The sequence below is a fragment of the Camarhynchus parvulus genome, chromosome 5 (assembly GCF_901933205.1).
Source record: "Camarhynchus parvulus chromosome 5, STF_HiC, whole genome shotgun sequence".
Lineage (NCBI taxonomy): Eukaryota > Metazoa > Chordata > Aves > Passeriformes > Thraupidae > Camarhynchus > Camarhynchus parvulus.
The window spans coordinates 6065152-6083500 of NC_044575.1; the positions used below are offsets into that span (position 1 = coordinate 6065152).

The 18349-nt window shown below is 44.6% G+C and overlaps 1 protein-coding gene across 3 annotated transcripts in view; it reads right to left on the reverse strand.

The window, feature by feature from the left end:
* Positions 1-15273, reverse strand: part of MICAL2 (microtubule associated monooxygenase, calponin and LIM domain containing 2) — an 80245-nt gene extending 64972 nt beyond the window's left edge. For all 3 annotated transcript variants that reach the window (XM_030950193.1, XM_030950194.1, XM_030950192.1), the window contains exon 1: positions 15195-15273. The gene's annotated coding sequence lies outside the window, so the exon portion shown is untranslated. The remainder of the gene's footprint in view (positions 1-15194) is intronic.
* Between the last annotated feature and the right edge of the window lie 3076 nt (positions 15274-18349).

Here is an 18349-nt window from a genome sequence, read left to right on the forward strand (position 1 = left end):
ATTCCAAAAAACAAACACCAAAAACCAGCCATTGAATGGCAGTGGAGAACTGAGAAGCTGCATCCACACAAGTCAGCCAGAGGGTGATGGGAAACCAGAAGATTATGTTAAACACAAAACTCTGCTCCAAGGAGTATTTACATAAAAAGACAAAAACAGAAAGAAAGCTACTGTGTTAGTTTTGTATCTGTTCTATGTTTTTTGTCCTTGTAAACTGGACCCACAGTTACCATAAGAGATTGGAAAAGACATAGTTTCTGAAAGTAGAAACAGTATTTTTGGAAGAAAATGTGCAGGACAATTTCTACCCTCCCTCTGCCCAGACTTCCCGAAAAATGAAGAAAAACAAAGTATAAAAAAAACCCAAATGAAGATGCCAAGAGAGTTACAAAAACATAATCCATTTCTGCTGCAGAAAAATCCTCCTGGTCAAGCTATAAAATACATCCTAAAATATTAGTTTTGGGAGATCCACCAGAAAAAGAAAAAACAAAAAAGAGACCCATGGGAGTAATATGCTAGGAAGTAGTCCTATCAAGAAATTAAAAAAAAAAACAACTCTGAGGGCAGAACATCATTAACCAGCAACAGGAGGGATGGCAAATGCATCACTGTTTTCACAAGGCAAGCTGAGATACAGTCATGATTACATTATGATTCATCTTCTCCAGCACAGCAAAGTTTACTGGAAACTGTGAAATACCAAAAAAACCACTTCTTAATCGTAATTGTTCATCACACTGCCTAAAGATTTTCTCTACATAAGTCCTATCTGTATTGAAGGTCAGAGGTTGCACCTTCTCTATTGAAGTTTTTATGCAACAATGGCCATTTGCTTCCAGTCACCTCCCCAACTGAATGACCTGTGCTGTAATATGTAGATGTTATCATCATGCTCTTCATTAGTCATCCATTCATTTGGAAAACTTACTTTATCATGCACCTGTATTTCACTGCATGTAAGTGGGCAGACATTGTAGAATGCAAGAATGCACTTTTGAAGTGACAAGGCAACGGACAATGTGGATTGTTTTCTAAAAGGTTCCTTTTCTTACTGTCATCTAGTCCTAACATTCCTTTTACTGCACAGAAGAGCCAAAATCTCTCAGTGAAAGCATGCATCTGTGGCCAGCATCAACACACATACCTGACAGGCAACGTGAACAGGGCATTTAAAGAGCTGGGCCTGTGTAAGTGCAGAAACATCACAAGTATGCCACACAGACCCAGGAAGTTTTGAGGCAGCACTGCCACTTCATTCCCATTTATTGCCATGAGGTTATGTGGAGCAGCCACAGCTGACTGGGGATCCTGAAATGCTGCCATGTGTGACTGCACGGTGCTCACTTGAGCGTGGTGTTTTCAGGGCAGAGGAGATAAGAGGCATCACATTTCTCCCTACAGCTACAGGAAGACAGAGCTAAAGCTGCTTTGGTGCCCCAACTCTCAAAGAGCCTGTAATTTTCAAAAAGGGAAGGGATTAACTGGTTCTGGGTTCACAGAGTGCCCAGTACCCAAGGTGCTGATTAGAACTGGCTTTGTTAGAGAAAACAACAATTTAGGAAGGCAAGTGGTTCGCAGAAAACGTCTTGGGTCAAGTTGGTTTTGCTTTAGCTGATCCCCTGGGCATCACATTCCTCCCTCACTGTGCCTGCTCTGCCAAGAGCAGGGACTGGGGAATGGGGATGGTCAGAACATTGAAAGTTCTTATCCAACTGCTGATCAGGAAACACAGAATCCATTCATCCAATGTACCTACACAAAGCAGACCAACTGAAGACACCGAAGATGTTTCTTTATTACAGTTCCTTAATATATAGTTCAAAGAGCTTTAGTATTCCCCAATTTATAGAGACCAAGAAGGAGAACAGAGAACTGACCTTCAAAGAAAGGATGGAGGGAAAAATGTGTGAATCTAAACTATCCACACATAAGAAACACTGTTTAGTTCTCCACTTTACAAATATGATTTTTTTTTAAACATTTTGTTACTGAGCCCAAGACCTTATGTTGGCTCAGACTTCATTCTGTTTCTATATTAGTACAGATTTCTCCCTCTCTTCTGCATGCAGGTAAACAGTATTGCTTTTATTTCACTGAAATGTGTAACCAGATCTTTATCTATGCTCCAGTTATCAAGGTTTAGTTTACCAGGAATAAGGAGTTGGCTAATGCCCTAATACTGTATTCCCAGTATGATTAAATACCAACACGAGCAGTGCCCCAAAAGCCATATGCACAGAACAGGCTTTGTTGCAGTGTCTTTCAAAAGAAGGACATCCTTAGAGCTCACTACACGGGCTCTGAGGTCACAAACACATGAAAACAGCACAAAAACTCAGCTTTTCTACCCAGATAGGGATTTTTTAAATATATTTTATCCTCCCCAACAATTGCTTGGTACTGCTACTTGCAGTACCAAAGAGAACAAGTCAGTGATATACTGCATAAAAAAAAGTTTGGGACAGTTGGCACACCAGGTCCAAAAGGATACAATTTACATACTGTGAGCTCACCCGCACCAAGGGGAAAAAAAAAATTGAGTCAACAGAAAAACTAAATCTCAGGTGAAGATTAAAGGATATTAATATCAGCTCTAGAAACAAAATTTTCAAGAAACAGTGCTTTATTTTGTGTGCAAGTTACACCACAGGTATATACTACTTCAAAGAAAACGCTCACATCAGTAACCAGAGTAAAAAAAACAAAAAACAAAAAAAAAAGCTCATATGCCAGGTATTTCCATAATGCATTTCTAAATCAGAAAACCTTATGAAAGGAAGTCTGGAAGTGACTGCAACAGTCACTGAGTCAGCCCATTTCCTTAAGGTACAACATGAGAGGTTTTACCCCTGCCCTCATTGCTGCCAGCGCAGAGCACCATGAAGCACATCAAGTTCAAATCCTCCAGCACCTCCTGTGTGCAGCACAGACTATCCCAGCACAGGCTGGGAACACCCCTGTCCCCTTGGTGCTGCTCCTGGTGCAGCTGGGCAGGGCTCTCAGCCCTCCTGTTCCCACCAAAGCCAGACTGAGCACAACTGCTCCACGGATGCTATCAACTTCAGGCAATTCCTTCCAAACTGGGCCCATCATACAGAGCAGGCTGTGCCTGCGGGAAATGGGCTCCTCTCTAGGCAGATTAACCTGCTACCTCAAACTGCCTGTTTGAAACCACACACACACAGATCCAGGCAACATTACAGTGATTTGGCTTGGGAGCACATATTCCAGCGCTCCTGCTGCCACTAATGACGCGGAGCCTTCCACAGGAGAAACTTTTTCTGCATTTCATTTGATGGTTTATCTGTTCTCCATGATCAGAATTCTGCCTCCCTCCACCACACACAGCAGGGGCTCTTCCACCTCTGCCCTTTGCTGACCACCAATCCTACCAGAGAGCACAACCAGTGCCCTGCCTGGGGGAGCAGCACAAGGTAACACACAGAAAAACCTCAAAAGCCTTGGTAACCAAGGATTTGCTTACCAGATACCCCAATGCATAAGTCAACGACATCCAGAATAGTTTATTCCCAGCTTTCTGTGATTGACAGGACAAGCTATTAGTGCTAGAATCCTCTTTTCTTCACTGGAAAAAAAGATGCCATGGGTTGGCATAAAAGACTAAAAAAATTGCAGAGAGGTACAAGTTTGTTAAAAATAGGTTAAAAACTGTTGTAAAATAGCTGCTAGATTGCTAAGCATGTACTGTTAGTTTGGTTATTATATTGTAAAAGGGGTTAAAAGGGTAGTTATAAGAAATAGGGTACTCAATACACCTAAGTAAAGTGGACAGAACTGTAATGGGCCAATCAAGCGCCTTAAACCTTCATGCAAATGAAGGATCCAAAAAGAAACCAATCCAAAGGGACAAAAAACAGGATAAAAAGGGGCTTCTGACCCACTGAATGTGTGCTGCTTCATCTGGGACAGCGGGAAGTTACAAATGTTGAGTTGGCTGCTACAACCCACATGTTGCCCATGAATATATAAACAGAGTCTAAGGGAGATTGCTAGAAAAAAGTGCAGAAGGCAGCACTTCATTGGATTCCTAATATCCAGCATATCAACTAATTGTGAATCAACCTTTGCAGAGCCCATTCACCCAAGGCATCTTGGCAGGCAGGGTATGGCAAGACATGAACAGTTCACCTCGGTATTTTCAGGTCAGCGCAGCACCAGGCAGAGAGCATCCTTGCTTTCCAAAAACAGGAGTTGACAGCTTTGCACAGGCCCCTTCCAGCCCAAATTCTTGCTGCTGGGGCAGCTGCACTTAGGTGCTGGCTCCTTTACCTTGCCTGGCAGGGCCACCCTGTCTGGTCTGGCAGCTCTTAGGGCAGAGCTCTGATCATCTCCAGCAGGTTAAAAGGTCAGCTGAGTAAATCTGCTTAAGGCAGAGCCCGGCAGGCAGGGGCAAGGATCACAACAAGGACGTCCAGCACAGCCACTGCTGATGTGGCTTCACCACTGCGGGTCTGCAAGCGCTGGAGTGGGAGAGGAAACACCCTGGGCACCTCTGCTCACCTCTGTGGAGTTTAAATCTAAAATAGGTTTAGGCAAAATAAAACCTGAGTCTGGAAGAGGCACTGCATGTACCTGCTACAGCTGCTCAGAAAGGCAGATGTCTGAATTTTGTAGCAGATTAAACAACATGACGGTGGTGTGTTGTTAAAAATCAAACCCACCTGCCTTTTCATGCAGAAGCAACATGAAAGGCTCCATCTCAAAGGCAGTCCCTGCACACTAACCCTGACTGGTGCAGCAGTTTGGCTGCCAAACTGCCTTCATGTACCTGCAGCAGGACAGAGGGGTGTCAGGAAAGAGAACTGCTCTGGGTCAAAGAGAAAGGGCTCACCCATTTCCTTCTTATAAATTCTTGACTGGCAATTTGGTCTCTTTTTGTTCAGAGACTTGAAATTTTGCCTTTAAAACACCTGCTGGAAGAACATCCACTCCAATAATGACTCAGTTGGCATTTCTTACACATGTGCCCATAAGAGCATAGCCAATGTTGTGAGGAACAGTGATGAGGGGGAAGAGTGCACCCAGCTCTGACAGACTGTGACTGCACAGGCACGGACACTTCTGGGGTTAAATACAATAAATACAACATCCTTGCACTCCCAGACAGAAGACCCAGATTTTAGCAACAGCTACCTACACAAATCCCCTTTCTTGCCTACACCCTATTTTTCTGAACCCTGCAAGGCTGCACTCACCGGTGCATCCCACAGCTCAAAGCTGACAATTTTACTGCTGGAAATTTAGTCAACAGTGATAAGAACATAATCTAGAATACAGGCTTAGGGGAGAAAAGAAACAGGTAAAGGCAAAGAAACTGAAAGAGCAATTAAAGTAGAATTTTGGTGGAAGAACCTTTGGCCTAAGTCTCACTGCCACTCTGACACTTTCTGACAGAAGTTCACAACAGCCTTGTAAGTGACACTGACCAAAACCTTCAAAAGTCACAGCATCTTTAGTGAAATTTTCAAACGTGCTATACCAGCAAAAAGCTCAGCTGTCTCCACCTCTCCTGAGCATTGGCAAGGTTATCATTACAGTGTCACTGCTGTAAAACAAGCCCAGTCATCTGCAATTGCAGCAGGGAGAGGATGGCTCTGCTGAGAGCAGGGCAGGGACTGCCCCTGCCAGGGTGTGCCAAACGAAACTTGCCATCAGCACAGCCCATGACTAAGCACCTACTGGCTATGGCAATACCCAGCTGAAAGAAAGGGAATTTCTCCTCACCTCCCCCTCCCACAGACCAGTGAATATGGGTAAGCCAGAGCATTGCAAATGAAGCTTGAGAAACCTTATGAATAATAATAAAAAATAAAAAGCCCAACATATCACAAGATGCAAAACAAAAATAACTCTTCACACAGGACAGGGACTACAAATACTCTTTTTAAGATTAAACTTTATCAAGTAAGAAATATCAGAAATGTGGATTCCGTTGACAAAAATAGAAAGGAAATGCATATACACTTAACAGAGACTCACCATGGGAATATAAATCTGTTTGGTAATTAAATAATTAATGTAAATTTTACCTTTTTTTGCTTCATTCTAATTGTGTTGCCAATACTAGTTTCTAGTCATGAGGTTCAAAATAATCTATTAGTTTTCATTTTAAATTCCCCAGACCTGGCAGAAAAGAGACAAGCGCTCACTGCTCTGCATATTCTTCCTGAAGAAATCAGAATCACCATTATAATCATACTAGAATCATCAGCCAAAAGGAAGAAAACACTGCTTGACTTCACCTCCTCCTCCAAAATTAAAAGAAACACTTATTTCAGCCCTGTGACTGGCAAAATATCCCAGCTAAATATTTTACAACAGACAAAACCCAAAAGAAATGTAGAAAATTTGGACTGAAAACATGAGGTGTTCTTAGTATGACAAAGGTGCGTTTTTTGGTTTTTTTCTTTAGAGGAAACAGTTATTAAAACTAACGTAGTGATGGCTTCCATGAACTCACCAGAGGCTCTGATCACAACCTTACAATGCCTCATGAAACCTAGCAGGGAAGTTGGGCAAAGTCATTAACTAAGTTGGCTTTGTAGAAGTCCCACTAACTCTCTCTTGCCCACACTTTCAATAAATTTTGCATGAGGGTTGGCCTACTAGCTGGATAACAAATGATTAGGAAGAGAGGCAAGGAAAACCCTGCCATCCTTTGCTACTTCAGTAGGGCAAATCAAACTGAAAACTAGTGGTTCACATTCTCTGTTCACTAGAACTATTAAGGCAAAAAAACCCTCTGATATATCTGCATCAATATTTACCTCTAAATTAAATCTTGTGTGCAAATGTAAATCTGCTATACCATGTATGTCATTCCTGCATTTATCTTGGAAATTAATGGACTAAGAGAGACACTCAGATAATTACACAGCTGGTTTTCAGAAGCCAGTGGCTGTAGTTCTATTGGCTTGAGATTTCAAATGAGCCAAATAGCATCACGAACATGTATCCTATCAAGTTCTGGGTCAGAATCCACAAAACTTACAACAAAAGGCAGAAGTTTCATACTGACACTGTTCTGCAGAACACCTGACCACCATGAAGGATGCATACAGGTGCTGCCTTAGAAAAGGCTGAGCCAAGAAACTCTGCCAAACACAGCATTAAGTTATTCATGTGTTTTACTGAGTGTCAGGGAGAACCTTGGACCAACCTCTGTAAGGGAAGAGTATAGTGAACAACACACAAAAATATCTCACCTTGCTCTGGAACAGCCATATAGGTTTTTTTGGTCTCTATTAATGCCTGATAAACAAAATAATTGGGAGGCATGCTTTGATTCCATAACTGAGTTTCAAGATGCTTCTACACACAAGTTACTAATACCATCAATCATTAAGTCAGCTAGGAGCTGAACAAGTAGCTATAGACAGGTGGGGTGGTCTATATCTAAATGCATAAATAGGGCCTTAAGGTGTCAAGCTTCTGCAGTTGTCATGAAATTGCATCAGAAATTCTGCTGGAACCCTCTAAGTGCATGCACTCTGCAAATCCTGGAGCCCTCTGTGTGAACATATTCAGCAAACCATCACAACACTCCTTCCTCAGCCAAAAAGAAAACAGAGAGAGAGAAAATAACATTGCCTTCTGCATTTTTGCATAGGGAAGTGTGAAATAAAAACCTTGTGGCCCTCCTTTTCCACATAAATACACAGAGGTGAATGCTCCACTGTGACTTTTCACTCCCAGGTGGGAAGGAAGCCCAGAGGAAACCCTTCTCTCAGAGTGAGGATGCAGCACCCAGCTCTGCCAGGCCCCCAGCACCTGACACTGCTCCTGGTGCCTGTGCCAGCATCTCCCAAAGGCACACCTCCCTCCCAGGACACCCTAACTCTGCCCTGAAGCACAAACCTGCCCTGCCCAAGGTCAGCATCCCTCTGAGCCCCCTCCAGGGGAGAACTGATGCTCTGGGAGGAGTAGCACTGCTCTGTTCTGTTCTATCTTTAACCTGACATTGGTATGTGAAGTAGCCATCAGAATTACTCCACGGGGGATACCAAAGGCAGTCCTTTCCCCACGATGTGCACAAGGCTGGCCTGGTGCACATTAACCTATTTTCCTGTCTGCTTATCTAAGCATCCCAGCTACAAATGCGAAGTGGCTGAGCTGTGGCATTTGTGGTTGTGCCTCCCTGCAGAGTGCAGAGCAGCTCTGCAGTAGGTGCTGGGGAGTGCTGTGAAATAGGGGTCTCCTCGAGCCAGGTCTCATCAGCTCTCAGAGATCTATTTCTCACCCAAGATAGCTCAGCTACCTTAGAAGGCATAAAATCAGCAGGGTGGCTTCTGTGGTAGTGTTGGAAACAAAAAAGTTTAACAAAAGGCAAGATAACAAAACTCTTTATAAAGAAAAACCAAGCCAAGTGCAAAAAGTTCTTGCTTTTAGTAAAACACCTCATAAAAGCAATTAGTTTCTTTGTTCTCTTCTTTTTCTAGTAAATTGCTCAAGTAAGACTTTTTTGCCTCTGTCCAGTTGGCTATCCTTAAGTTTAAAGTGAAATCCCCCAAATCCTATGAAATGTCTTTTCACCTAATTAAAGACTTCTGAGCTCTTTTCTTTTTTGAAAAGACAAAAGCCAGTTTTGTCACTCCATCAACAAAGAGCCCGTTCCTACAGTGCTGTATTACCCATCACCGCTGTGCTGCTGCACTGATACCCACTGCCAGACAGATCCCAGGTAGCCAGGACAAGGCCAAGCACACCCGTGAACATTTGCACAGTTCTCTCTGCCACACCGGGTTATTTATCCACCGTGGCAGGGCAGCATCACACAGCGCTGTGTGCCAGCAGTGCAGGCAACAGATTCAATCCAATCCCTGCTCCTCGTCACTTTCACAAGGAAACAGGTCACAAACAGAGTGATACCTGCTTGCTGCACTTAAAAATGTGTGCTATTCACTTCCAGAAAATAAAATTAACCACCCTAACCCTTCTCCCCTCTCATACACAGCCCCCCAACAGAAAGATGGTTTCTTTTGTCTGAACAGGTTCACTGTCTTGTATTTTAGCTCTTTACACAAGCTTTGCTCTTCCTAATGCATTTTTGGGACACCTAATGTTGACTTGGTGCAAGGGCAAAGTTTCTGAGAGTAAGTACAGCAAGAGGTATTTGATTACATCCACAAACTCAGTTTTTGAATGCATTAATAGTTCATATCTATGGAGCTTGTGTCCAAGCCTTAACCATGTGCATGTTTCTGACATTCAGTCAAGCACACGAATGTTCTGAACACAAATATTGTACACAGGGGTGTCAGCTGTTACTTTTAAAAATCCATAGATAGAAACAGGAGGAACCTACACTCCGCACTCACACTCTGAAATCTTAAAAGTGGCTCCAAACTTCAATATTCTTCTGTCCCTACAGGAATGTAATTACTGAAACAATTTTCTGAACTGACAGAAACAGTTGGCTGCATTGGTGGCAACCATAGGAATTTGTAGCACTCAGTGAAAGGGGAAAATCAAATACCAAGCAGAAGGCCAGGAGATCAGATCTGAATGAGAACTCGTTCACATAAATTATCCAGGCCCAGATATCACATTCCATCAGAAGTTCTTTGAGTTCACCTAGGATGGAAATGAGACCTGGAGAAGTAAGCTCTTGTGTCAGCACGCTCACTCCTTTACTGCCTCTGCAAGGAGCAAAGCAATGGCAATTCAAGTGCACAAGCAGATCCTGTGTCTGACCCACAGCTGGGGTGAATGATGACATGGGGCTGATTAGCACTGACTGCATATTTACCACCATGAAGTCAAGTCCAACACAAGCCCATTTTTTCTTCTAACCAGCTCAGTTTACTATTTTAAATTATTCCCCAGATCAGCACAAGGTGCCATAAAGACAATCAATAAAAACCAACCGGATAACAAGCATATACAGAGGGTGAACCTGTATGAAAGGAGGTCAGACTATGAATGAGCAGAAACCAAAAAGTACCCAGTATCTTGTAAAGTTCTTTAGCCAGAGGGTTTCCTCAGCTAGAAAGGGTGTCAGCAGAGAACACTGCATTCCGTTCTGAATCCCTCCCTTTGCTTTTAGCAACTGCCTTCAGAGCCTGCACTTGCTTCTGTAAACCCTTCTGTGCTGCTCCCCATGTGCATGAGTTCAGAGGGCAAGCCTACTGCACATCCCTGACACCGCTAACAGATGGGGCTCAGCTCAGCCAATAACACAGATTATGGTCTTTGCAATACACTCTTATCCCATTACACACAAAAAAGAATTCCACTATCTGCCAAACACGAGTCTTCTCAAAGAGAGGGGAAAATTTGTCTTCTGCTCCACCTTCTGCTTTGCTGTTAACAAAATAGTTTTGTTTTTTTTCCCTGGACTCCATCATACATGATTTGCACGTCATAGGCTAGGAAAAAAAAATCTTGGAAGATTTAAAATCTTCCAGTTAGCTATGGGAGTCACCTATTCAGGTATGAAAATGATGAAATATGTTATCAGAATCAGGTATTTTAATGTCCTTAGTCTTCTAAAAGTAACACTATATAATAAAAATATCATGGTTCCAGTGTCTCACCACCCCCACAGCAAAGAATTTCTTCCTGATCGCTAATCTAATCCTGCCCTCTTTCAGTTTAAAGCCATCACCCCTCGTCCTATCAATACCTGCCCCTGTAAAAGGTCCCTCTCCAGCTCTCTTGTAGCCCCTTTTGGTACTGGAAGGCTGGTCTAAGGTCTGATGAATTACCACAGGACTATTTAAAGCTGATTACAAAGCATCCCTGCTTATTCCCAACAAAAATTTCGCATGGCTTTGGAAATTCTATTTTGATGCTTGGCGATGGCAGCAATAGAGAATTAATTATGAACTGTAGCACCCCTTTGGGCATTACTGAAGTCTAAACAGGCAATAAGCTGCAAGCTTAAAAGGTCTGAGAAGGATTTATAGTGGACTAACAGATCCAAAGAAACTGCTTTTGAGGAAGCTAAAACTCCACAACACACAATGCCAGGCCCAGTCATTTTAAAAACTGAATTGGTAATGTCCCCTTGGCTGAATGCAGCAATTGGAGAAACTGCTGCCATTATTTCTCCAAAGCACAGCAGAGGAGAGGCCAGAGCCAAGAACAAAAGTTTAAATCTAGTCCACGTAATTCCATCACACAATTCCATAAACCACCTGCCTCACCAGGTTTTGCCATCACAACTCTAGGGGGCCAAAAGCAAGAAAAAACAAACCCAAGTCGTCTCCTAATTTCATCAGTGTTACTGGGACATTGAAATAAGAACAATCAGAACTTAACTAAATATAAGCTACCACAGTAGTATCTTTCTAATTTGTGTTGTGGTACCACCTACCTTTCCTAACACAGAATGGGGTTGCTCTCGTTCCTCTCCCCACACAGTAAATTGCCCACAAAAATCTGGAGGAGATAAATAAAACCTCTAAAAACCAAACCCCCACTGAACACAGCGTTATCAACCCAGAGCAGAAAGAAGGCTTGACAGCACACACAGCTCAGATTTAGGGACAAATCTGAATTTTTTTCCTTTCATGGAACTAGGAGTCTAAAGATAATTTTGGGGAAGTTTTTGCTTGCTTGTAAACGTAACTATGCATACATGAAAGAGTTAGTCATCTTCTCCAGGTCAAAAATAAACACAGCAATTTTCAGAATGTGTCACAATACAATATTAACTGCGTATCTGCACAGTCACTGAATCAGTGGACACTTAATAGCCTTAATTTAGAATATCTATATTTTCCAGAATCAGACTAATGTACCCTGAACTACTAATACCACTTCTGAAAGAGTCAGTTTGCTGTACAAACACCTCTAAAACTGGTCCCAGTGATGAGAAACAAGCAGTGTGCCCTCCCTGCACAGCTGAGCTGCCAGACACAGAGAGGAGGCTGCACTTTTCAAGTTCATGGGCTCGTGACACAGAAAGAGCTTGAAGGGGAAAGGTGCAGCCAAGAATTTGCTCACACACAAAACTCACACCCCAAATTCCTATTATACAGGTACACAGCTATTCTAGAGATGCATGCAAGCCAGGCTGCCAGCACAGCCACAGAAAGCAACCCCTCAGCTTTTCTGTAGCTCCTTGACTCTGGATGCAACACGTGAGCAAGCTGAGAAAACAGAAGGACCATTGGGAGGCAGATCTCAGTTTCAGACACCTGAAATTGTCTTCATTTTAAGGGAATCAAAACACACCATGTCCTTAAGAAGCAAAGCCCCTTCCACTGGGAAAAGAGAGCTTTTCTGCTGACACCAGGGGAACCAGAGTGAGGCAAAGAAACAGACACAGGTTACCAAGCATTCACAACAAATGTCACAGCCACGTGGGAGAGTCCCATCTAGCATTTCAAAGTTTTCCCTTTTTTTCCCCTTTTCAAGGTACTAGTTATAAAATACCCAAGCAGTGAGACAGCTGGAGCAGATACAAGGTATGTGCTAAAAGAGGTGAAAGACTTCAAGCACACTCACGAAGAAACTGGAGAGCAATCACCTCTTCTGTTTTATGGTTTCTTACACTTAAAGAACATCTCCAACCAAAACATAGGCTCCTCAACCTCCACAAGGAATGGGATATCGACAGGAGACTAGAAAACCCTGCTTCAGTACATCTTAATAAAAACAAAACCTTTTCAGATCATCTGTCTAGATTCTAGGCGAAACTGAAGGAAATCTGATCTCCCCACAAACAGCACCACCCTGATGTCAGGGATCTGGGAATGCCATACAACTTCAGAGCAACATTGAGGCAATTAACTAGAAACAAGCAAAAAAGAAATTCAGAGTGAAAGGAGACGACTTCCCATTTTTACATGCTTTCCTTTATACTAATTTGTTGAAAAGTCACCTGATTTTACAGACAGGGCAGGCAAAGTCACATCACTTGTGGCAGACCACACGGCAAGAAGAAGTGGAATGAAGAATGCTTCAGTTTCCCTGCAGAACTTCATTCCTCCACCATGCACACACTCTTGAGATGCAGCAGCAGTATTTTTTCCTAGTACCATGAAAAGAACAGCACTAACAAACATCAAACAGCACTTTAAAAGGTATCAACGCTGGTTGATGAAGGTTCATCAAGGCTGTCAGGTATCAACGCTGCAGGTCCATTTAGCACGGGGAAGGACAATTCTGCGGCCACAATGGTGAAAAGGAGAAGTGAACCAAAGGGATGAGCGAAATGCCGTGTCACAAAGCAACCTCCCAGCACACAGACCCGCCCTACAGAGCAACCAAATGTAGGGAAAGGACTGGGAATTCTGCAACCCCAAGCTTTAGGTGAAAAAAACCCATGGCGCCGGTGCTGTTAAGGCAGGGTGCCCACTCACATCAGCTGTTTTATGAACACTGCTGATGTCTTCTGGTGTGTGTTAATGGGGACCCCATCATGCCAGAGCCCTGCTACTGCCACTGCAGGCTCTGCTATCTGCCCGAGGGGGAGGCAGCAGCGATAAGGAGGAGGTGGGGCAAGATTCAAGTCACGGGAGTAAAGTGGCTAATTACTCCTTTGAGCCGCAAGTAAAACGGTTAAAAAGATACATTTTATACTCTAAAGCTTGTATTTTCAAGCAAAGAACTGTAAAATTGTATGTTTTCTCTATTTCTAAAGAAGTAAAACACGACAAAAACGGAGACTATGGTAAGATTCAGGCGGAGTAAGATTTAAGATCAGGGACACGCTGAGAGTTGAGTCAACAGCTTTAATTCTTAAAACCTTTACTGACCTCATTAACACACAGAGAAAAAACTGTAGAGTTAGGAGCAAAAGTCTGTCGCTGCTTCAGTGCAATTTCTCATCCTCCAGAAAGGATAAACCCGGCTGTTTTTAGAGAAACACCGGACACCTCAAACTAAGCATAAGCGGGCACACACTCAGAGTGCCCGTGTCAATGATAACAGACATGGATTCCAGTTCGGTTGTCAGCCAATCTGTTTTCCACCCATGTAATATAATTAGCACCCAAAATAAAGTGGCGAAATGAGGGAAGCAAGATGCCCTCTTTTCTGCCAGATCAAGGCACTTCGTGAGCATCAATTAGATGTTAATGTCCCTGGGAGGCAAGCGTGACAAGTCTTATTAAGCCATTTTAAAGATTAGAACACTGAGTCACAGAGAGATTAAGAACTTCCTCAAAACCAAAAGCAGAGTCAGAGAGGGGGCAGCTACACCCCAGATGGGACTAGCAGCAGAGGACTGCACTGCTCCACCTTACTGAAAGGTTTGGAGTCTCTACAGAGAAAGAAAGGCGGGGGGGCAAAAAAAAGTTCACGCTGCCATGAAGTTTCCTGTCCATGCCAACGTTTTGACCTGCAAGGGACCATCTTTAGATACAAGAACGCAGTTCCATTTCCACGCTCAGATCTCATTTTGGCTGAAGGCACCAACAAGGTTGCCAATTGTAAACAGCTTTTAAAGACGACAGAGACCTCCAGATCTGTTTCAACAAACTTAAGAGAGAACTTAAAGCTTTTTGATACTGGCTCAACCTTACAGGCATAGGGGCAAATAAACGTACAATCACCACTCCACGGGGCAGCTATCTGAATTCCAGTCACATGCTGAATGAAAAATGGAGTGAACACGACAAGACAATCACAATTAACAAAAACTTCGAAGCGCAAAGGGAAACTAGGCAGATGCCATTCTCAATTAACCCAAAAGGTGAGCAGAGAAGGATGTTACGCTGATTAACACACTCATTAAGACGCGTCCAAACTAACAGCCCGCTCCAGCGTTGTAACACGCTGTAAGGCGCTCGGCTGCCTTCATCGCAGGCTACTCACAGAGCGAAAAGATTATTTTGACTTTTCCTGCGTGGCCGTCCGAGCCAGCGCGGTGCCACCATCCGGGAGGGCTCCGGGAGCGCCGCACCCGGACCCGCCGGTGGGGCGGGGCACGGCACGGCACGGCCCGGCCCGGCACGGCTCACCCCGGCACGGCTCGGCCCGGCACGGCTCAGCCCGTCACAGCCCGGCACAGCACAGCCCGGCTCGGCCCGGCACGGTTCAGCCCGGCACGGCTCAGCCCGGCACGGGCGGCCCCGAGCGCCACCGCCCGCGGAGCAGAGCCCGGCTCGGGGCGCTCCCTCCGTCCCTCCCGGCCGCCCGCGGAGGGACCCCCGTGCCCGGCGCCAGCCCACGGGTCCCGCTTCGTGCCCCGCTGCCCTCCCCGCCCGGCCCCGCCGCACCTGCTGCGCCTGTCCCGCGGACCCAGCGGCTGCAGCGGCGCCGCCGCTCCTCATGCTGCCGGCGCTGCCTCGGCACGGCTCGCCGGGCTCGGGGCGGGGCCCGCGGCCCGCCCGCCCCAGCCCTGGCCCGGCCCGGCCCCAGCCCCGGCAGAGTTGCGCAGGGCGCGCTGATCCCCGCGCAAGGTGCGCGTCCCCCGCCGCCCCGAGCGGGACTGTTTCCGTGGGGCAGTTTCCGTGGGGCTGTTTCTGGGGGCTGTTTCCGCGGGGGTGTTTCTGGGGGCAGTTTCTGGGGGCAGTTTCCGCGGGGGTGTTTCTGGGGGCAGTTTCTGGGAGCAGTTTCTGGGGGCAGTTTCGCGCAGCCGTCCCGGTGGTTTCGTGCCCCGAGCGGGACGAAGCGGCCCCACCTGCCATGGGGAAGCGCTGCGAGGACAGAGCGGCACGGGGAGCCCGGGGCGCTTCCTCTCGGCTGCTAAAGTTCTGGTTTTGAGGAAGCGTAAAGGTTGTCACGTATTCGGCAGGTTCAAGAAGGTTTCGGTCTGCAGGCAAACAGAAAACCACTGGGGAGAAAGTTCAAGATCAGCTAGCAGCGCTGGCGCTGTAACTCCCCGACTCCCATCGACAGTAACATCTTGCTGACGGCGGATGTGAAGTTGTATAAAAGAGGAACAAAGAAAAACAATCAGGAATTACTTGAAGTGCAGAAAGGGGAAATGAGCTGAAGCCCATATCTGCCAACCTAAAGGCTTGACAAAAGCCCCAGCAGGCCCACTTTATAGGTAACCTCAGTCATAAACATTTTGACGCGTGCCACACAGTCACTGCGCCTCAGAGGTGCTGCAGAAGGCTGTGGCAGGGCAAGGCAGCGGGACCCTTGGCCTGCTGTGACTTGAGCTCTGACCCTTTTCACACCTGAGCCAAATTTGAAACGGCTTTTGGATAACGGGGAGGGAAAACAAATGTGAATGTGGCCCTTTTCATCCGTGTACAGCTGAATGTAACAAACTCTCTAGTGACCCAAGTGGTTTAGCCAGCTCTCGAAAATAATTTGTCGATCTTAAGGCGAGAATTTAGTTGTGGAAAATCTCTCATTTGGGTTGAAATTTGTCTTCTAGTTTTTTGCATTGTGCTTGGCTGAGCCCAAGTTTTACTCAGTGATTAACTTTGAGTTGCAATATGTTTGTCTGTTGGTTTAACTTCAGGAGATTAACTGTACTTTTTCCTCCAAGTGATAAAAGCAAGAATATAGAAATAATGGTGCATACCATTTCCCTGTTATCTAAAAGACTATCATCTTTAGCAGCCTTGGGGAAGGCAAGAACAAGGAATGAGAAAATCCTCTTGGCAAACTTCCAGAAAAAAGTGATCTGTAGTTAGCAAAGGGGTATGTGTGTATAAAAGAAATAATATTTCTATTATTTTTACAAAGTCTTAATTGTTTCAGTCCACCACTGAGGGTCAGAGAACCCAGAAAGTATAAAGTCTGAAAGACTTTAGCCCCTACTGGGAAATATTCCAAAACCTCTTTCTTGAGGATAGCTGTTCCTTTCTGGTCAGGAAAGATGCTTGCAGCACTGGTCTCCCACCTGTCTTCACCTTCACAGGTGTCCTCTTCCTTCCATGCCTCTCAGAAAGAGTTAATAAGTCCGTAAAAAGATAACCCTTTCCTGCCAGGTTCTTCCAAAGCTTTTCTGCATCATCAGGGGCTGCATGAAGACCAGCAGGAATCTTGCTGTTTATTAACTATAATTAGTGTATTTACTCATTGTCCTTAACTGTTTGATCTTTGAAAGTGGCTGAAAGATGACTGTATCATTCACACTAAACTATTATCACAACCATCTTTAAAAATTATGTTTCATTAGATGTTACTTAACCAGAATTAAGAAATTCTTTATTCACAGTCACACCTACCTCTCTCCAAAGGAAAACATAACTGAGGTACTCAAACTGAGATAATCACTCTGGGCTAAGATGAACCCACATCAGTGAAAGATTAGATTAAAAATCATTAATCAGGAGCCACCAGTCTGGCATTACATGGGGCTCTGTGGGATATCCTAGCCCACCCTCCCTTCTTTGAGGTATGGGACACACCAGCACAAAGGGAAAGAGCAGCTTCCCCAGGTGCTGCACAGCCTCACCTTCCCAAGACCAAGTTCCTGACCCTTTTTTTAACATTGTGGCTGCTTTGTAATTTGTTTTGTTCAATCCTAGCCTGTTTTCCTGCATTGAAAGGAGAGGAAAAAGGAGTAAGAATGGTTCTTACAAAAAACAATCCAGCCTTATTAACTGGTATAAAGCTGTGCTTGCTAACTCTGCTGTAGGATATTGATCCCTCTCTGTGGCTGGTGATGTGCAGCACTCCCTTTCCTGAAGTGTGCAAGCCTGTCTATTCAAATTCTTGTAAATGGATTCTTATCTACATATCCAGCACAATAAAAGCCCTTTTTGTGGTATTCAAACAACTTGTCTGATCCTTTCTGATGAACTGTGGGTGTCTTCAAAGTTAACTGAATTTTTCATGCAAGAGAGGTGGCCTGGCTCTCAGGAGACCATGCTGAGCTCCCTCCTCAGTCATTTCTTTTCTTTATGACTTGGAGAATTCATCATGAATCAGTTTGTGATCTGTAGGGTGCAGGTAATAGCAGTCTATTCCTTCCTTCCCTTATGGGGGTTATGAGGATAAAACCTTCTTATGAGGCTGAAGCTTTGACATTCTGCTGCATCACGTGAAAGGCCACTATGGGTATTTTCCTGCTCTTGTTTTGAAGTTGCTCATCGTACTCATCTCTGGTGAGAATCAGTAGTTAAATACAAATTTTCGTGTTCTCTTCCTTCATTAATGCTTTTTGGTTTGTATCAACATAGAAAGCCATTAGGGTGGTTCTTTTAAAGGAATTTTGCTTTATAGAGTGAGGAAAAGAAAACAGATCTAAGCAAAGGAAGCTGGATTCTTTACGTGGGAGCATGTAATTTTCCTGGGGCCTGGAATAGCTGGATTTTCTTACCACATGTGCAGGAAATAGCCCTTCCTACCCAGTCCTGGGTGTATCAGATAATACCCTTGGCATATAAAGGAACTATTCCAGGGTGAGACACCTTCCAAACAACGTTTGTGTTCAAGTTTCCAAGCACATTAACACATTTATACAGGT